Genomic DNA, 21,760 nt, shown 5'->3' on the forward strand with positions numbered 1-21,760 from the left:
TGCAGTGTTTTTGAAGGGTTAAAATTTCTAAAAGTTAGTCATGAACAAAGTCCAGACATGCCTGAGAGAATCTGAAATAGGGCTCACTGGCCCGACTATCAGCTCCCAAGGACACTGGCCATCTGGAGCCACCCCCTCCCCTTCCTTCACTCCCTGAGGATGGGTCATCCCCCTGCTGCAGTGAGATGAGTTGCCCTGCCCACATTGCTGAGATGCTAGATTACAGGTATGCTTTGTTGATGTAACTCAGTGCCAAAAGTAACTGTGCACCCTTTGTATTAGCCAATTATGTGTATTCATACGAAACCCCTGGTTTTCCCTATATAAGCTCCTGCCTAGAGAGGCTCGGGGCTTGACAAAATCTCTGTGTGAGATACGTGTCAGCCCGAGATCTCGTAAATAAAACTGCCTCTTGTTGATTACATCAAGACCGGCTTCTCGTGTTTCCTGGGGGTACCTCAACCCATGACTGGAGCGAGAGTCTCCCCAAATCTGGGGGTCTTTCATTTTCAATGTAATGCTTGTGGCTGAGAGACCCTGAAATCGAGCGTTCTGGCTCTAGATCAGTTACTTTAGCGGACAAATTAGAAGGAAAGAGGAAAGGAAGAACGTTTTTATGTCCCACCTCATGAAAATTAAGCTGCCTTCCAATCCACAGAGGATAAAGAAACAGGCTGGTCAGGAGAATGCGCCTCTCTACTGTGGGCGAAGAAACCTATGGTTGCAGGCCTATTACTAAGGTGTCTCAGGGAAACCGGCTATCTACTGTCCACCAAACTGATTCCAGACTCTCCTCCCATCATCTGGTGTGAAAAATTGCCTGGGAAATATCTGAGCATTGTCTCAGAGTTTGGTTTGGTTTGAGCTTTTGTTGTTGTTGTTGTTGTTTTGGGTTTTTGTTTTTGTTTTGGGGGGGGAGGTCAGTGGCTACAGTAGCTAATTTTGTGTTGCTACAAAATACTCCTGAGACTGGATATTTTATAACTTAAAGAGGTTTATTTGGCTGAAATATACACAACCTTCCAGGGTACAGCTCCTGGGGCTGTGTAGAAGGTGTGTCAGGCCTATCTGGTTGTTCTGAGGAAACTGGACTAGTACCAGCCATGCTAAATGGGTAACAGGCCAAAAGGCACTCATCTGGCACACTGCTTACTGGAGAATGTACTTTAAGAATCCACTGTGGGTGGGTGGGAAGACTAGAAAGACAACATTTCTATTTAAATTCGTATATGAATCCGGCATTCAGGTTTATTTTTATTTTTAAAACTGTGTGTGTGTATATGTATCTGTATGTATATATTTAAGCATGACAAAAGGCATCAGATTCCCCAGAGGAGGGTGGCAGGTGGTTGTGTCCATGGCCTTTGTGCCTTCCGACTCATATAACCTCACACCCCACAAAAATAGGTGCACAAAAGAAAATGTAAACATGTATGTAAACACAAAAGATTGGACTAAAAGCAATGTTTGTTTTTTGAGACAAGGCTTCTCTCTCATGTAGCTCTGGCTGTCCTGAAACTCCTATAAATCAGGCTGGCCTTAGACAGACTAACACCTTCCTCGGCCTCCCAGGTTCTGGAGCTAAAGGTAAACACCATGGCCAACAAAAACATTTAGAGAGAGAGAGAGAGAGAGAGAGAGAGAGAGAGAGAGAGAGAGAGAGAGAGAGAGAGAGAGGAGAGATATTCTCTGTGAAGCCCTGGCTGTCCTGGAACTCACTTTGTAGACCACTCTGGCCTCAAGAACTCACAGAGATCCGCCTGCCTTTGCATACTGAGTGCTAGAATTAAAGGCGTGTGCCACCAAAGCTCCGCTAACAAAGAACAACTTTTAAAATGTGAGTCGTGGTTGAGAAATTTGTTCTTAAACACTAGATTAGGGTGAAGCAAATTTGACATCATCTCCTCGCTCTTAGCGGCCAATGCTTCCCACAGGGACAGCTGGGTCTCCTCTTCGTATTAATCTGGTTCAGATTTCAGAAGTAGAAGCTGGATCTAGCAAGCTCAGTGGTGTCCAGCACTTGCTTAGAATGCATGGGGCTTTGGTTCAGTCACCAGCAAAACAGCACCAGGAGCTGAGCATGGGGCCTGAAGTGTTCTGTGGCAGCGCTTGCCTGGAATGGAAGAGGTCCTGGCTCTAACTCCAAGACTGCATAAACCAGCAGTGGAAGCTTTACCTGTAATCCCAGCATGCAGCAGCAAGATCGGAAGTTCAAGGTCATCATGTCAAGGTCATCACTGGCTACCTAATGAATGGGAGCCAAGCCACGATACAGGAAACTATCTAAGAAGAGAAGAGGGGTACGGGGTGGCTTCTATCTAATCCAGTTCTCAGAAGTATTCAGGAAAATTGCCTTAGGTTCTAGCAACCCAGTCCCTGGGCTGTACAGAGAGACCTTGTCTTAAAAGAAAAAAAAGTTTAATTTGATTAGATAAGTTCAGGGGCATGAACCCAATATGGTTGAATCTTGGTGGTTTTACAAGAGATTGAGCAGACACATGCATGCTCTCTGCCTTCCAGCCTTGTGACACCAACCACCACAACTAGGACTTTGCCATTACAAAGGGCATCACCAGAGGCAGCCCTTGAACTTTGGATCAGAGCCACAAGAGCAAATAAACCTCTTCTCCATAAAGTTACCCAACCACAGCATCACATTGCAATGACACAAACAGACAAATACAAGTGGCCTCCTTTCTTCCCTTCCCATGACTTTGCTTTGGAATATATTTCAGCAATACACACAGACTTATGGACGTGAAGGTGAAGCAGATGTCTGCTAAGGCATTGACGGTTCTCTGTGTGTGTGTGTGTGTGTGTGTGTGTGTGTGTGTTGCACGTGTCTGCTCTTCCTTTTCTATTATATATTGGATTTTTAAAACTCGTGAAATTGATTTCACAACTGTAGAGGGTCATGAGCTGCGGTTGAAAACATTGTTTTGGCAAACACTGCTATGTGACTCAAGTTTCTCCTCTCTTCCCCATACTGTTTCTTTTACCTGTGAGCTGTGCAATATTTCTTACCCACTAAACATCTGCCCAGTTGGTATCAGAAGTGGGGAAATGAGAGCGACTGAGGACATTTCATTTAAGTCATATTGAGCACAGGACACTTGAGAATCATCCGAATCTCTCAGCATCTCAGACAGACATGAGAAAACAAAGAAGAAAACACCATGTGTAGTGTCAGCCTGAATTCTGGCACCTGGTACCCAGACATCCAATGTCATCCTCAGATACATAGTGAGTTCAGAGCCAACCTGAGTTACAGAAAACCCACCTGACCTCCTTAAAAAGGCAGAGAACATGACTCATGACTATGTCGTATTCTCATTCTGCTAGACATGTTGGGATTTAGGGATCTCCACACAAACCCTACGAACACTGGTCTCAGTTAGGCAAGAATAGTTTATTGAACACACAACCTAATTCTGGTCAGACTAGGGACATAGTTCAGATTGAATCTGAAACTATGACAACGGACATCTTTTAGATAGTGTCACCTCAGACCTGAGACAGAACAGCATGGTGGGGAGGGTATAATAGAACAAAGTTGCTCACCCCAAGGCTACTAGGAAGCAGAGAGAGCAAGGAGTGACCAGGGACCCTCCTAGTCACCCTGCTTCCTGGTTTGCATACGTTCCAATAAGACCAACACATTACAAATGAGACACTATCCAAAAAAGAGAGGGGAAAGTAGGGGGTGGTAGCTCATATCCCATATCCCAGTACTTGAACCACCATGGTAGAATTACAAGTTCAAAGACAGCCTTGGGCTACACAGTAAGATCCAGGCCAGTTTTGACAGTTTAGTGTCTCACGATGAAAAATAAAATGAGCTCGGAAAGCTTGGTCATGAGCACGTGGTGCATCATATTCTCTCTCTCTCTCTCTCTCTCTCTCTCACACACACACACACACACACACACACACACACACACACCTATTGTTTCCTACAGTGGAGTGGAAGAGCTGGTGGTGGAAAAGAACAGAGAGAAATGGAGAAAGCAAGTGCTAGTGTGGGCAGCACAGTGAGATCCAGGGCCCATCAGACCAGAAACACTGTGAGACCCTGCACTAGAAAACAAAGAGGGCTTCGGATCCCTTTACAGATGGTTGTGAGCCACCGTGTGGTTGCTGGGAATTGAACTCATTACTTTTGGAAGAACAGTCAGTGCTCTTAACTGATAAGTCACCTCTCCAGCCCCTACTTTAAAAAAAAAATCATTTTACTTGTGCTTGCCTGTGGGGGTGGACATGTGACAGGACCGTAGTGTCTGTGGAAGCTCGAGTTCTTCGGAGCTGGAGTTAGAAGCCGATGCCAGCCACTGGGTGTGGGTGCTGGGGGTGGAACTCGGGTCGCCTGGAAGAGCAGGGTATGCTCTCAGCCACCGCACCATCTTGCTTTTTTAGTACGGCCCTAAAATAAAACAAATAAACAAAAGTGTTCGCTCTGTTTAAAACGGCTATCTGAAAATGGTCGTCAGCCTGACCCTTCCCCCACCCCACTTAAAGGCCTGTGATCTGTTTTCACGGCTAAGTGGATGAGTACTCAGGCACGCAGCCCAGTTCAGGTTTAAACTTTGGTCTAGATGCTTGAATAACGGCCAGATTCTGTTTCCATGTTTCAAGCCACAGCCTTTGCACCTAAATCGAGCCAGTCACTCAATAGCTGGGACTTTCTGTGTTAATAGGGACTGAAGATCCAGCCTGCATCCTATTAAAATCTCATTAAGAACTTCTAGGCCGGGGTGTCTCTGCGAACCCACGTCTTGTTTTGTCAAGTTTCCCCTGCCCCCGAGAGAAAGGTCAGTTAACAGACAGATATTCCTTCCTACAAATGTGAGAGGACAAGTGCAGGGACCGATAAAAACTTGAGTGTATTCAGACTGGCTCTGCACCTTCAGGGGTCCCCACACTCTCTGAAGACAAGCTAGAGAGAGCTTGCCAATATGTGGATATCCTCATCTTCGCTGGACTCCTCTCCAGAACTTAGCCGGGGCTGAGGATATAAGCTTTATTGATAGAGTGCTCCCTGGTATGTTTGTATCCCTATTACAGAACATTGAGGTCACAGCTGGAGACGTAGATCAACGCTCAGGATGCACAAGCAGACAGGTCTGAAGTTCAAAGTCAGCTACACAGAAAATTAAAGTCCAGTCTGAACCACACGAGACCCTGCTACACACACACAAAACAAAATGAAAAGTGAGGCCATCCAGCTTATTTAGAGTTGATAACAGGACTGGAAAGATGGCTCAGCAGTTAGGAGCACTGGCTGCTCTTCCAGAGGATCTGGATTTAATTCCCAGCACCCACACGGTGGCTCACGACCGTCCTTCACTTTAGTTCTAAGGGATCCAACACACTCTTTGGCCTCCTCAGGAACCAGGCACGTGGTGCACAGACATACAGGCAAAACACACATACGCACAAAGTAAATAAGTTAAAGATAATTAAGGTAATGGGGGTGGGGGGTTAAAGTGCACCTCAGTGGTACTGTGCTTGTATCAGAAGCACAGCTCAGTTTCCTATGGCAAAATTCTAAGCCGAGTTTAACATGTTTCAAGATATCTCCGTTTCAGCTAGAAATGGTGGAACAGCACAGTAATCCCAGCACTCTCGAGGCTGATGCAGGAGGATTGGATGAGCTGCCATGCTTCCTCAGCTCTGCCTTTCAAATCACTGCAGGTAAGATAAGATAAGCAATTGCAGCCTGTGAGGCCCAGGCTTCTAACAACGCTGTTTTCAATTTGCTAATTAAAAATGTTTATTACAGTCATCCTTGTTGCACCTGCATCCTTGTATCCGCGTGTGGGAGGGCACACGGATCACAGTGCATGGGTCGAGACCAGAAGACATCCTTCAGATTGGTTCCCTTCCTTCCACCTTGTAGGATGCAGGAATAAAACTAGGAGGGAGCGAGGAAAAGCTGTTTATCAATTAACTCTGCCTTTTGACTCCCAGGATCTTCTGACCCAGTGACCTAATTCCTGCTGCAAGTGCTGTCGCTCCCAGCAAAGTGCCTTAGTCCTGTGCGTGCAAAACATGTGCCTGTTCGCTCTTGTTTAAGGATGGTTTATACTTTAACCAGGAATTCAGACTACAGCACATGGCTGTTTTCTGAGAGGGAAACAGGCACCAGTCTTGGGACTCGCCCTGGCCATGCCATCATAACAGGGGAGTTGGAGAGAGTGAGTCAGCTAATAAAAGTCTAGCCAGGAGGTAGAGGTCAGTGTCCTTTAGTAAGTCAACCAGTGTTGGGAAGATCTATCTTGCTTACTGATAGTCTCTACTCACCCAAAGGGCTGTTTGCAGGGACAGGCTCTCAGTTGCCAAGGAGAAGATGGGTCAAAGCCCACCATAGGCCTTGTTCCAAATCTTATAACAACTATACGCCGTACGCCAGGACAGTTGGGTAGCACCTGCTGTGTCCGTGTAAATAACAGTTCTTTTCGTTGGCATTATGGTATGGCTGTAATACCTGGGAAGTAGAGGCAGAAGGGTCAGAGTTCAAAGGTCACCTTTTGCTACAGCAGACCCCGATTCACCCTTCCTTGTCCCTCAAACACCAACAATCACATCTTCAACAAGGTCTTGCTTAGGACAATACGTTTTCTGTCACTGTTGGCAAAAGCACTTGGAATGGTGCCAGATAAACAACTATTACAATAGAGAGGATAGCAAAGGCCAGCTTTATAAACTAGGCCAAGGAGGAGTCAAAGTGGAAACTAAAGGACTGTGTTGCTGCGGTACTGGGCCTAAGAAACAGTATGAGCCATCTGTTGTGACTAGGTCATCCTTGGCTACCTTTTGTGTTCACACCTTGTCCTAAAACAAAACAAACAAACAAAATTTTGCCTAGGAGTCAAGTGTGGTTATACAGAGGCCTGTAATTTTGGCTCTCAAGAGAGATCTTGAGTTCAAGATGGCTACATATACATATCAAGATCTTGTCTCAAAAGATAATCAATTAGTTAATTTAAAAACATGTTGTGATGTAGTAACCTAAAAAAACCCAGCGTCTACTTAACAGCAAACCAACCGTGCTTGGTGTGATTTTTATGAGACTCGGAAGAGAAAGCTTTGATCACTTCAAGCTGAGAAAAATAAAAACAACAACAACAACAAAATCAAATGTGGGCAAGAGGTGGGGGTGTCAGTTCTGATGAACTTCTCTGGGGCAGTGGTGTTCTTAGAGATGGGGTCTCACAAAGCCCAGGGCTGAGTTCAGACTCACTATGGAACTGATGGCGTCGAATCCTGATCTTCTCAATGCTGCCCCCTCTGAGGGGCTGGGATTAGAGGGTGTGTGTCGGCAGCTGGCTCAGGACTTCTTTCCTGGGTGTGTTTTACTTGTCAGTCTCTGAATGAGTTTGTGAGTTCAGTTTTCCTTTTCATGTGGGTACAGAAGGGACGAGAGGTCCTACGTCACCCAGCCAGTGCTGAGGACTTGGGACTCTGTATATCTTCTCTCAAAGTTTCTCTTTTCCAAATGAGGGGAGGAACACCACAAACGCAATCAGAAGCCGGAGATCTGGGGAAAGTGGGTGTCTAAGTCAGGGTTTCCATTACTGTGAAGAGAAACCTTCTCCAAGGCAGCACTGATAAAGGACAACATTTAACTGGGCCTGGCTTACAGTTTCAGAGGTTTAGTCCATTATCAGCATAATAGGAAGCAGGGCAGCATCTGGACAGACGTGGGGCTGGAGGAACCTCAAGTTCTACATCTTGATCCAAAGGCAGCCAAGAGAAGACTGCCATCCTCACACAGCCAGGAGGAAGCTCTCTTCCACAATGGGTGAGCCTGAGCATAGGAGGAGAGCTCCAAAGCCCACCCCACAGTGACACAGTTCCTTCAACAGGGCTATACCTCCAATCAGTGCCACTCTCTATGGGCCAACCATATTCAAACCACCACAGCGGGGAAAATGACATCCAACTTCAAATGATAAAACTTGCCAACAGCTGTGGCCAAGTCTTATGGCATGGCTCCAGAGCAGAGAGTGAAGCTCCAGGATCTGGGTTCTGCATGCTGAAAGTTGCAATAGCCAGGAAGATAGGTTCATGCACGGTAAGGAGGGGCTGAGTGTGTGACTCAGGGAGTATGTATCTAGCATTCCGGCAGCCTTCAATTCAGTCCCAAGCACCATTAGATTGGACTAGAAGCCAGAAGGTGAAGGCTCACGCCTTTAATTCCGGTGCACTGGAGGCAGAAGCAGGTGGATCTGTGAGTTCAAGGCCAGTCTGGTCTACTGAGTGAATTCCAAGATAGCCAAGGCTACACACAGAAACCCTGTCTCAAAAAACAAACAAAAAAAAAATTGGGCAAGGTGGCACACAGCTTTAACCACAATGCTTGCAAGGCAGAGGATCTCTGCGAGTTGTCAGTCAGCCTGCAATCCATAGCATAGCAAGTCCCAGACTAGCCTGATGAGATTCTATCTTAGAAAGGGGGGGAAGTGTATAGATAGACAGCTCAGTGGTTAGGACACTGGCTGCTCTTGCAGAGGACCTGGGTTTAAATCCAAGTACCCACATGGCCAGTTCACAAATATCTGTAACTCCAGGGATTGGACATCTTCCTCTTACCTCTGTGGGCAGGAGGCATGATATGGTGCACAGACATACATACAGGCAAAATACTTACCCATATAATATAGCTCTTAAATACCTCTGGGCTGGGGAGATGGCTCAGCGGTTAAGAGCACCGACTGCTCTTCCAGAGGTCCTGAGTTCAAATCCCAGCAACCACATGGTGGCTCACAACCATCTGTAACAGGATCTGATGTCCTCTTCTGGTGTGTCTGAAGACAGTGACAGTGTACTCCTATGATAAATAAATAAATCTTAAAAAAAAAAAAACTCATAAAACCAAAAGGAGAAGGAACTGAAACAAGAAGGACCAGATGAAGTGCAAACTAGAAATGGCAATGGGAGGTGTGCAAAAAGCAAGCGCCTCCAGCTCGGCTGAATTTAACTACTGGCTGAGCTACTCATCTGCTTGGCCTTCGACTGTTCTGTTATCACCCAGGATTCTCCTTGGGAAATGCACTTCCTCTGTGGTTGAACTTTGTGATGGACTCGCCTCCTCCCGACCCTTTCCACCTCAGCTCATCAGACTAAGCTAATCAGGAGAACCCTGTTCTCTTTGCTGATCAGTGATGGAGGGAAGGCAAATAAAGTACAAAGAAGGATGCTGTGGATTAACCCACGTTCACACGCAACTAATATGTGGCAAAGATACCTGAGTAAGGCCCATGGACCACATGCAAGGCCAGTAGGAATCGCCTCCCTTGTTGTCCTCTTCTTGAAGGACATACCTGTAGGATGATGTCATCACGCAGGCGAAGGCAGGTACAAGATAGAATGAGGCCTGTCATTGGACAAGAAGGCAGGGTGGGTGGGAGGAAAGTTTAAGAGAGAAGAGGAGACTGAAACAGAAATCCACAAAATATGAGATTTAAAGTTATTTATCTTTTGTTGAGACATATCTGCTCCTAACAGTTCCCCTTTGGTGGATTTAACCAAGAAATTGAGCATCTCTACCTCAAGGTGAAGCAATACTTTGTGACTAGGTAGCCACTGGGCAGAAACTTCCTATTTCATTTACAGACTAATATTGTTCAAAAAGGGACACCTTATGCAGAATAGTTGTCGACTGATAACTTTTGCCAAGCCAGAATTATCAGTCCTTCAAGGTGTCTGCATTTCAAGAGTCTGTCAGTTGATTTTGGGCCAGAAGGCTGAAGACTTGCCCTCACATGTTGCTAACAGGGGACTGTGCTAGTGGAGATTTGCCTCTACAACCTCTCAGTTCTGGAAGTCGTGTTAGGCTTCCTATGTTTATAGATATTTGGTCATTCTCAGATTTCTGACGGGGTTGGAGACTGAGTACAGTCTCACAGTCTATCAGGCTGTTTAATTCTGAAAATACGTATTTTATTAGATAGTTATCAGATAGTATACAAGCTAGCCAGAATATAACATAGATCTTAACTTAAGCTGGAATGGACAACTAAATGTTCTGTTTAACTGATTAAATGTTGAACTAGGTGTTAGGGATATTTTATGCTTTTCTTTCCTTCTTTCTTTCTTTCTTTCTTTTAAAGATTTATTTATTATATATGTACAGTGTAGCTGTCTTCAGACACACCAGAAGAGGGCATCAGATCTCATTACAGATGGTTGTGAGCCACCATGTGGTTGCTGGGATTTGAACTCAGGACCTCTGGAAGAGCAGTCGGTGCTCTAAACCACTGAGCCATGTCCCAGCCCTCTTTCTTTCTTTCTTCCTTTCTTCCTTTCTTTCTTTCTTTCTTTCTTTCTTTCTTTCTTTCTTTCTTCCTTCCTTTCTTTCTTTCTTTCTTTCCTTCTTTCTTCCTTTCTTTCTTTCTTTTTTTGGAGCTTAGGACCGAACCCAGGGCCTTGCACTTGCTAGGCAAGCGCTCTACCACTGAGCTAAATCCTCAACCCCTATTTTATGCTTTTAATTACAAAATGATAATAGTTGTGCTCAGCTTATATTTAAGAGAAAAGGTTTTTTTTTTAATTAGACAAAAAGGGTGAAATGTAGGATGATGTAATCACGCAGGCGAAGGCAGGTACAAGATAGAATGGGGCCTGACATTGGACAAGAAGGCAGGATGGGCGAGAGAAAAGTTTCAGAGAGAGAAGGAGACCGAAGCAAGGGGAAGAAGCAGTTGAGAGAACATGGAGGCTGATGTTAAGATTCCTCTCTGCACATTTACAGGCTGCTATGAATATTCTCAAGGGATGGATGTGTACAGGGCTTTGTATGTCTAGATGGGCAATTATATCTTATCAATTGGATCAGAGGTTATTGTGTTGTGTGTTCTTTCATGTGGCCATTTTAAGTTCAAGAGAGTGTGTGGGGGCTGGAGACGCTAGGCCGCCACAGAATTGGGATGTGTATGTCTGGCATGGTGGCAGCCTGCCTTGGGAACTAGATGGGTGGGGAGATTGTTGCCAGACTCAGAGAAAAACCATTGTCAGTGTGAAATGGGATAGAGCAAGATGGGTGAGAGGCTTTGCTGACTGAGATGAAGATATCTACCAGATGTCTTGTGGATCTAGTGCGGGGTAAAAGACCCCAATTTATTTATTATAATTTTCCAGCACCACACACCTGTTCCCATTTTCTACCACCTTTGGTAGAACAGGCACACTAGGGAAACCACACGTCTCCACTGGGCCACAAGCGGGAGCTTACGCTGAAAGATGTCCTTGGCTTGCCAACATTCTCTCCAGATTTGGCTGTCAGAATTGGCTAGTGTAAAGCTCACCCTTCTGCCTCCAAACTAGTTGATCATTGGCAGGAGCAGAGGGCTGTGTTTGGACTGTATGACAACTCGTGATACTCAGAATTTTGAAAGCACCCAGAAGAACTGTAGGCATAAAGTTTCTGCAACTGACTTTTAATAAGGGTTCAACCTCTCCTCTAGCCCACCACCCAGCAGAGGCAGTGGAGGAGAAACGTTACTAAGCTGTGAGGGAAGTGGACCCGGTCAGCAGTAGTTCTTTGATGGGAGTTTGAGCTCCTTGGGCAGCAGTTCAGTCCCATAGCAAACACCAAATATGACTCAGCGGCCACAAACCAGTCCTCTAGGCAGGCAGACACCAGGCAGGAACCAGCAGCTGCAGCCCAGTCCCCGAGGCAAGCAGACACCAGGCAGCTGTAGTTCAATCCTGAAGAAACCACCAGGCTCTCCAGCCGGCCTGAGGAGAGGCCACTGAAGCGGCAAGCTACTGCAGGAACCTCAGGAGTAGTTCTTGGGTGAGCTTCTCTCAGTGGCAGTGTTACCACAAATCGAGCTCAACTACTCTATGTAAATTGAACCAATAAATGTGTGTCTTTAGTGAGAATAGCAAGGCAGAGCAAACCAAGGCGCAGTGCCCATCTCCCGCTGTCTGTGGGGTTATAGTTATACTCCTTCATCAACGTGTCCTTCCATGTGTTTGCTATAGCCAGACATCCTTTCACCTGTGTGCCCCAGGGAGACATCATCTGACATAATTAACTTTCCAAAGAAGTAGAAGTTCCCACTTAAAAGAACTGGTGAGGGTCCCAGTATGGCTCTGAGGCTGGGAAGGGAAAGAACTGTGTGTTGTAGGCATAAGAAGAAAATGCCTGAGAGTAGAACGGGATCCTTCAGTCTTACCGATGCACTGGTTATCTCCACAAACACTCACTGACATGAAAAGTACTGGGAGAGCAAGAAGATGGGACTTTGGAAGAGACACGTTTGCCTCCCCAGAGAAGGGGACTAGACCTATCTCTAAGAGGGTCTCATGCAGTATGGTTTGGTGTAGATGAGGTCATGAAGCTGAGGCCTTCGAGAAGGAATTGGTGCCCCACAAGAGGAAAGTGTGGGATAGAGTCGCTCAGCGGTTAGGAGCGAGTATACAAGTATACCGTTTTTCATCTCACCACTTGGGAGGCAGAGACCGGCAGATCTCTGAGTTTGAGGATAGCCTGCTCTACAGAGAGAGAGTTCAGCCAGGGAAACACAGAGAAATCCTGCCTCAAAAACAAAGAACAAAGAAAAAAACCAGAACACGTATACAAGCTCTTGTCAAGGACCCAAGTTTGTTTCCCAGCACCCACAAGACATAGCTAACTCCAACACCGGGTGGACCACTGCCATCTTCTGGCCTCAGCAGGTACTGCATCCACATATGCACACGTAAGCTTTCCTTTCTTCCTTCTTCCTTCTCCCTTTATCCCTAATCCTCCTCTCTTAAAATTTATATTCTAGTTGACAGAAAGGAGATAAAAAGTCATAGAGCTGGAAAGATTTCAGCAGCAAAAGGCACTTGCCATCTAGCCTGACAACCGGAGTCCAGTTCCCAGAACCCAGAAAATGAAAAGAGGAAAACCAACTAATGGCTTCCTTCTTTGGGGCTCTTCTCCTTCTGTTCTGTCCGAAACTATGTGGTAGTTTTCGTTTTACCTTATTATATTATATCTTAGTGTTATTCCCTAGAAGCCTGTTTTCTAATGAGAAACAGAAGGGTGGTGGATCCAGATGGGAGGCAAGGTGGGAGGAACTGGGAGAAGTAGAAAGAAAAACAATGTAACTAGCCCATATTATGTGAGAGGGAAAAGTATCTATTTTCAATAAACAGGAAAAAAAGTTATCTTCTGATCTTTACCTTTGAACTATGGCACATATAAGTATGTGTGTATGTCTGTATGTGTGCACATGTACTATACGTGCATACACATAAAATAAGTTTAAAAATTTAATTATTAAAGGGCTGGGGATTTAGCTCAGTGGTAGAGCGCTTACCTAGGAAGTGCAAGGCCCTGGGTTCGGTCCCCAGCTCCGAAAAAAAAAAATTTAATTATTAAACACCCACTTTTTGAGAAGTGACATAAATGTTGAACTTTGGTCTCATTCTTTCCCTGTGGTCCTGCTAAGTGAGACAGCTCGTTCCGCCTTAGAAGCATCTTCACGAGTTCTGTGTTCTGTGTTCTCGTTAATGCCTGCCTTCCCATCTCTCTCTGGAATATACTGGGTTTTTATTATAATTAATCAACTGTCTGTCTGTTGTTTTGTGACAGGGTCTCTCTATGCACCTCTCACTGGCCTGAAACTCGCTATGTAGACCAGGCTGGCCTGAAACTCACTGAGGTCCACCTGCCTCTGCTGTGGCGTGCTGGGTGACATGTGCACCATACATTTGCCTGCTGCACTATACGTTCATTACATCTTTTGTTTAGACACTACTATTTTAGCAGGTGAAACGCAGTACAAATCAAAGGTTTGTTTATATCTCATTTAGCTGTACCTCATTTACAGATAAAAGATAACTTAGCTATGTTTAAAGCAAGCAAAGAATAATAATTGAAAACCCTTCCCGAAGCACATTGTTTACTTGACGGTGAGCAAGATTCTAAACAGAAACGGGGTAGCCAGGAAGATGGCTGTGCTGGGCCACTGGGACAGAGCTTCCTGGCATTGTTGGCGTCGGTAATTAAGCCAGTCGTCATGGTGGGATTGTTAAGATTTTCTATTTTTATCAAGCTGTAGCTTTAAATCCTGAAAACTATTCAGGCCTCGGCTGCTTATTACATCATCGCCTTCTTATTAAGAGAATGTAAAATAGATTAAGTTAGCAGTTATGGTCCTAGAGCAAATATGATGCCAGACATCATCCCAAAGATGTCCCTCGTGGCACCACCATGGCAGCAAAGAAGGAAATAACAAACTGTTCTGTAGCAGAGGACAATGTGACTGAGCTGTGTGGTAAACTCTACTGATCTGATATGCCCAGATACATAATGTGAGCTAATAAATACATTTTCTATCGGAATACGGTTCAGTTTACTTCATGTGCAAGACCCTAGGTTCATAAATGGACGTGGTGGCACACACCTACTGTGATCCCAAAACTTCAGAGGGGGAGGCAGGAGAAACAAGAGTTTCAAGACCAGGCTTGGGTTCATAGTAAATTTGTGCCTTCCTTGGATATAGGAGACCCTGTCTCAAAGCAACAAGAAGCTAACTCAGAGGCATTTTAGTTAATTCTAGGTAAAGAGAAGATACTCCATCCTTAGTAGTAGGTAATAGAGTTGTGAGCCTCAGTTGGACACCCCGGCCAAGGAACTTTGGCTGGGGTGTAGCCTGCAAAGATGTGCAGCCATACCCAGCAGCCCGAGGTCACTGGAGCATGATGGGAGTGGTAGAGACGAGCTCCTGCCTTGTGACAACTTCCAAAAACTACTAGTTAGAGTGACAAGAGATGAATGCTGCACTATGAGGACAATATAATGCAATTTGAATATGGTTTCTGGAGGGTGTGGTGGGAGGCAGGGGGAAGGTCTAATGTAGTCCAAGGTGATCTCAAACTCAGTGCACATCCACAATTTGTCTCTGTTAGGAAGATACCTCACAAAGAACCAGTCAAGGCAAGCCATCCAACTAGGCAATCTCTCCTTGCAAAGCAGGCGTTCCACAACCCAACAGGGTTAGCAAGCACAGCAGAACAGAAGTCGTTGTGTTAATTCAGGTGGTGACAGTGTCTCTCATCCTGTTGGTGAGAGCTTAAGCTCACAATCTGAGACAACTGGTTAATATATAATCGGTACAGAGAAAATGAAGGGAAGCTCCGCAGGGGCATGGGCCTCTCTGAGTTACACAGTTCCGGGGTGCAGCTTGACCTTTTATAATCAGAAGCCTGTAAGGTGGAGAGAACGGAAGAGCTGCATAAGTTTTACCAGGTTGGAGGAGATTTGTGGAATATTGGACTCTAGAGACCTAGTAACCTTGATGGGGAAAAAATGTTTCTCACACTTTGTCTTGCTGATCTTTAACCCAAGCGCTGGGATTACAGGCATGCACAACCACACCTGAGTTTCCTTCCTGCTGGAAAGGAACCCAGAGCACACTGTATACTACAAAGGCTTGTTACCCAGCCTGGGGACATGGAGTCAGGAAGATTTAGAGTTCAAAGTCATCTTCAGCTGTACTTGAGCTTGGGCTACATGAGACCCTACTTGAACCTTCCCTTCGGAGGGTGGGGAAATATAAATGTAGAATAATTGTTAAGTAAGTGATTATGGGAGATTCCTGCTTTTATTTAATATTTAAAACCCTGGACTTTAAAGAATAAAAGTAAATAGGTCTGGCGACGAATGCCTTTAATCCCAGCACAAGCAGCAAGAGGCAGGCAGATCTCTGTGAATTCAAGACCAGCCTGGTCTACATAGCAAGTTCCAGGACAGCCAAAAGGTACATAGAGAGACCCCCAACATAAACCAAACCCCCTTGAACTGTGGGACTGTGAAAGGTATCTTGGCTCCTGGTTGAGCTAAGGCTAGAAACCCCGGTGACCCTAAAGGGATGGTAGATGTTTCACCTGACTCCCAGGAAACCAGGCCCCTGTCACTAGCCACAGCCCTCCATAGATTTGTGGCCATCAGTCATGGTAAGGGCAATGCCCCATTTCCCTCCACAGGTAGAGGACATAACCACAGATCACAAAGGCTCAAGACAGATCTTCATTATAATGAAGTATCTAAAGGTTTAGTCAATGAACTTTCCTTCCCAGACATTCCTCCCTGCAAAAGGTATTTAATCTCAGGCCTACCCTGAGAAGTGGGGTATATTTTACTCATCCACTTTCTTCCATTACAATAAATGTCTTAAAACTGTGGACTGTCTCTTTTCATTGGGATCCACCATGGGGAGTCACAGAGAAGGCCTTCGCCTACAGAGCAGCCATCTAATCTCCCATAGAAGGCCTCCCTGCACTCTCAGCCACAGCCACCCCCAAGTCTGCCATCATCAAGCGAAGGACTCCATCCTGTGGGACCAGCTGGATCTCCCCACCTCTTTCCCCCTTGACCCTGGGCTAGATTCAGCCTGCAGGCCCCATTCTGTTCTCAGCTCTTCCACAGCATCCCAATGGTGCCTGGATGCCCAAGAGCCTGAGAACCTGACTGCCCTGGCCTCCTTGCAGGTCTGGGGACCTCCAAGCCAGCTCCAGCTGTGTCCCACACCTCAGACTGCCCTTCCCCACCCCTGGAGAGTTATCCCTTGGCTTCCCACAGCCCAACACCAGCCTGGCAAAGATGTGAGGTAAGCGCAGTCAACTTCCTGCATCCTGCCTCCCCTAGTGGCTGTGCCCTGTGGCAGAGCGAACCCTACATTGTACTAGAAGTTAGACTATCAAGTTGACTGACATAAGGTAACTCTTAGGTACAAAACAGTTCTGGTGACAATGTCCTAAACAAAAGGACCTGGAAAGAGAGGACTGTAACTCAGTAAACAGAAGCTTAAACTCAGCATTCCTCAGGGCTCTCAGGAAAACCACTTCATCCCATATCTGCCTCAATGGTCAATGACATACCTCAAGCAAGGGCGTCTGGTTGCCACTAATCTGGACAGCCTATATCAGATCAGAGACCCCCACCCTGCTGACTATTGTATAAAATCCAATTGCTTTCCCACCAAGCTGCTGGCCTCTATTCTCAGGAGACAGCCTGGCACTTGGATCCCCCACTAAGCTTTTCTTTCTACCCATGGAATGGTCCAGTTCAGTAGCTTCATTGATCTCTCTTTCAATACCTAAATCAGGAGTCACACAAGTCTCCCCAGTTTAAAACATTTTCTTTTGATTTGTGTGTCTGTGTTGGGATATGTGCACGTGTGTTGAGGAGAACCCACAGAAGCCATCGAATCCTTCGAGCTATTATAGGTGACTATGAATAGACACCTCAGGACTGGGAGTCAGACGGGTCCTCTGTAAGGGCAGTGTGTGCTCTTAACCACTGAGCATCTTTCCAGGCCAAAATCTCCCTGGATTTACTTGGCGTCATGCTTTTTTAATCCCTTTTTATTAATTCTACTGACCTCTACCTAATGTAAAATGAACCATGGGTCATCATTGTAAGAAAGATACAAATACAGAAAAAAATAAGTTCCCTTTGCCTTTAGCTCCTTTCCACTCGATGGTATAACACCCTTTGACGTTCCAAGTACAGTCTAGGATAAAACAGGGTGATCTTGCTTCAGTTTCCTGAATGCTGGGATGACAAGTGTACACCAAAGCTGAGTCCTGTTTTCCAACTTGCTGATCAGACATCTTTTTCTATGATGTGATGGTTGTTCTTGGTTATCAACTTGACTACAACTGGTACTAAAACCCCAAAATGGAGGGCACGCCTGTGAGAGATGAGTTTGTTTGGTTGGTTGATGTGAAGTGGGTGGTTCCACTTCCAGTCTGGACCTTCGAGGTAGGAAGATGCATGCCCTTGATCCAGATCCTGAGATGGGAAGACACATTGGGAAGACATACATCCTTGATAAGGCAGGAAGCCAGCTTTAATCTGGGACACACCTTCTGCTGGAAGCCTGTATAAGACATAGAAGAAGGAAGCTGGCCCCTGTCTGCTTGCCCTCGCCTTACTAGCACATCCATCACTTCACTGACATTGGAGCCTAGTTCTTTGGGATTCCAACACGTCCAGAACAGCTGAGACATCCAGCCTTGTGGGACTGAGAAACTCCTAGATCCTTGGGCATCCCATTCACAGTCAGCCACTGTTGGATTGGCTGTAATTCAGCCTGTAAGTCTTTATATTAAACCCCCTATCCATATATAGAGAGAGACTCATTCTGTAAGTTCTGTTGCTCTAAAGAATTCTAATACATAAAGTACTGACATGCAAGGAGGAGATCTGTTTTTTTCACACTTGACTGGGAGGAGCTGGAACTGGAACTGGGAAAGACAACAGTGCAAAGTGCAAATCACTGAACTTACTGGATCACATATAACCATGGTCATTTATGAACATCTGTCCACTGGATGCTACCATGCACGACCCAGGTCTACCTACAACCAGTGCTCAATCTCTCTCTCTCTCTCTCTCTCTCTCTCTCTCTCTCTCTCTCTCTCTCTCTTCTCTCTCTCTCTCTCTCTCTCTCTCCTCTCTCTCTCTCTCTCTCTCTCTACACACACACACACACACACACACACACAGTCGTCTTATCAGGCTGGGCTCAAATGCACAATCCTGGCCCATCATCTTGTACACTGAGATCACAGGAGTTAGCCACGCCCACCCCAACTCTTCTAGCCCGCCTACTGTTCTGAGTGACAGCTGCTAGCAGATCACTAACCAAGACCACTCCAGCATGTCTTATCTGAATTATTAGGGGAACTTCCACCCAATTTCCTTATGTTGGACAGAGGTATGAGGGAAGGGCAGGTAAAAAGGACAGTGACCAAATCAGTCCTGTTTCTCCCTTAGCTTTGAACTGTAGGAAGCCTCTGAGACAATTGTGTCATATGGCCTGTCCTTTTCCTCCAGCTTCCTTCTCTTAGTCACAGGAGTAGACCCCAAGAATACAGTCCAATAACTAGCCTGTATCCAGATTCCTATCTCAGAGTCTGTATCCTGGGACCTAAGACAATAAGAGTTATGATAGATGATGATAGAGAGTTGGATAGGTGGACGGACAGACAGACAGACAGACAGACAGACAGACAGACAGACAGACGGACGGACAGACAGATCTCATATAGCCAGGCTGGCTTCCAATTTATGGTATAGCTAAAAATAGTGTTTACTCTTCCGCCACAGCTACCGCCATTGTCAGCGCGCTTCCCTGTTTGCCTCTGTGTCTGAGACTCCGACGTCATCCGCCACCATGGTGAACTTCACAGTAGATCATCAGATCCATGACATCATGGACAAGAAAGCCAACATCCGGAACATGTCAGTCATCGCTCACGTGGACCACAGTAAGTCCACGCTGACCGACTCCCTTGTGTGCAAGGCCGGCATCATCGCCTCTGGTCCGAGCCGGGGAGACACCCTTCACTGACACTCGCAAGGATGAGCAGGAGCGCTGCATTGCGTTCTATGAGCTCTCCGAGAATGACCTGAACTTCATTAAGCAGAGCAAGGATGGCTCGGGCTTCCTCATCGACTCTCCAGGTCACGTGGACTTCTCCTCAGAGGTGACCGCTGCTCTGCGTGTCACCGATGGAGCGCTGGTGGTGGTGGTCTGTGTGTCTGGTGTCTGTGTGCAGACGGAGACAGGGCTGCGACAGGCCATTGCTGAGCGCATCAAGCCCGTGCTGATGATGAACAAGATGGACCGGGCCCTGCTGGAGCTGCAGCTGGAGCCCCAGGAGCTCTACCAGAAGCAGCGCATCGTGGAGAACGTCAATGTCATCATCTCCACCTACGGCGAGGGCGAGAGTGGGCCCATGGGCAATATCATGATCGATCCTGTCCTGGGCACCGTAGGCTTTGGTTCTGGCCTGCTTGGCTAGGCCCTCGCTCTGAAGCAGTTTGCAGAGATGTATGTGACCAGGTTTGCAGCCAAGGATGAGGGGTAGCTGGGTACAGCTGAGCGGGCCAAGAAGGTAGAAGACATGATGAAGAAGCTGTGGGGAGACCAGTACTTTGACCCGGCCAACGGCAAGTTCATCAAGTCAGCCAATAGCCCAGATGGGAAGAAACTTCCCCGCACCTTCTGCCAGCTCATCTTGGACCCCATCTTCAAGGTGGGTAAGCTTGGGTCCCGCCCTTGGGAAGCAGCGCGCATGCGCTGCCTGCCCGCGTTCACCCACTTCCCTCTGTGCACAGGTGTTTGACGCCATCATGAACTTCAGGAAGGAGGAGCCAGCCAAGCTGATCGAGAAGCTGGACATCAAGCTGGAGAGCGAGGACAAGGCCCGCAGGGGACGCCCTGCTGCAGATCACCACCCACCTGCCGTCCCCGGTCACTGCACAGAAGTACCGTTGTGAGCTGCTGTACGAGGGGCCACCTGATGGCGAGGCCTCCATGGGTATTAAGAGCTGCGACCCCTAGGGGTTGGGGGGATTTAGCTCAGTGGTAGAGTGCTTGCCTAGCAAGCGCAAGGCCCTAGGTTCGGTCACCAGCTCCGAAAAAAAGAAAAAAGAGAAAAAAAAAAAAAAGAAAAAGAAAGAAATCTGACCCTGTCGTGTCCTACCGAGACAGTCAGTGAGGAGTCCAACGTGCTGTGTCTGTCCAAGTCACCCAACAAGCACAACCGGCTGTACGTGAAGGCCAGGCCCTTCCCTGATGGCCTGGCAGAGGACATCGATAAGGGTAAGGTATCTGCCGGCCAGGAGTTCAAGGCATGTGCCCACTACCTGGTCAAAAAGCATGAGTGGGATGTTGCTGAAGCCTGCAAGATCTGGTGCTTTGGACCTGACAGCACCGGTCCCAACATTCTCACCGACATCACCCCAAGGGCGTCCAGTACCTGAATGAGATCAAGGACAGTGTGGTGGCTGGATTCCAGTGGGTCACTAAAGAGGGTGCTCTTTGTGAGGAGAATATGCGTGGTGTGTGATTTGATGTCCATGATGTGACCCTGTATGCTGATGCCATCCACCGGGGAGGTGGCCACATCATTCCCACACCATGCCGCTGCCTCTATGCCAGTGTGCTGACCGCACAGCCCCACCTCATGGAACCTATCTACCTGGTGGAAATTCAGTGTCCTGAGCAAGTGGCGGGTGGCATCTACGGTGTTCTGAACAGGAAGCCTGGCCACGTCTTTGAGGAGTCCCAGGTGTTAGGGACCCCCCATGTTCGTGGTCAAGGCCTACCTGCCTGTCACTGAGTCCTTTGGCTTCACCACTGACCTTCTATCCAACACTGGTGGACAGGCTTTCACCCGGTGTGTGTTTGACCACTGGCAGATCCTGCCTGGGGACCCCTTTGACAACAGCAGCCACCCCAGCCAATCGTAGCTGAGACCTGCAAGGGCAAAGGTCTGAAGGAGGGCATCCCAGCCCTGGACAACTTCCTGGACAAACTATAGGCAGCCTGGTACTGCCACACACTGCACAGTGCCTGTCCATCAGAAGACACCTTGAGACTGTCCCCACAGTGCCCTTCTGGAGGCTGCTGGGGCCACCCTGACACCACTCAGCACTCCCTTGCTACCAATTCTATTTATTTCGGAATTACAAGCCAGGGTGAATGGCCCTCTGCAGGCTGGACTGGCAGGCCGTGGGGTGAGCAGGAAACGGCAGTTAGCATTTTCAGAGGGAAATAGCAGATGTCCAAAAGTCTAAATAAATGCACTCAGAGGTTTATGGGGTCCATAGCCAAGTGGAACTCCCCCAGAGGGGGAAGTGGGGTGAGTGCCTCCAAGAAGTCAGCAACCCAGCTGTGCGAATCATTGGAGTAATAAACTCTTCTGTGGTTGAAAAGAAAATGGTGTTTAACGTCTGATGATTTTT

General features: G+C 46.9%; 2 pseudogenes across 2 annotated transcripts; both read left to right on the forward strand.

Moving 5' to 3' along the window:
• The first annotated feature begins 19,146 nt into the window (after positions 1–19,146).
• Eef2-ps4 (eukaryotic translation elongation factor 2, pseudogene 4) lies at positions 19,147–20,381 on the forward strand (annotated as a pseudogene). Its single transcript, XR_015642803.1, has 2 exons — positions 19,147–20,046; positions 20,129–20,381. The product of XR_015642803.1 is annotated as a eukaryotic translation elongation factor 2, pseudogene 4, transcript variant X2 (transcript).
• Positions 20,382–20,475: 94 nt separating this feature from the next.
• Positions 20,476–21,426, forward strand: Eef2-ps4 (eukaryotic translation elongation factor 2, pseudogene 4; annotated as a pseudogene). The gene has a single exon (XR_015642804.1). The product of XR_015642804.1 is annotated as a eukaryotic translation elongation factor 2, pseudogene 4, transcript variant X3 (transcript).
• Positions 21,427–21,760: the final 334 nt, after the last annotated feature.

This window comes from Rattus norvegicus, chromosome 18 (genome assembly GCF_021556685.1).
Source record: "Rattus norvegicus strain SHRSP/BbbUtx chromosome 18, alternate assembly SHRSP_T2T, whole genome shotgun sequence".
Taxonomy (NCBI): Eukaryota; Metazoa; Chordata; class Mammalia; order Rodentia; family Muridae; genus Rattus; species Rattus norvegicus.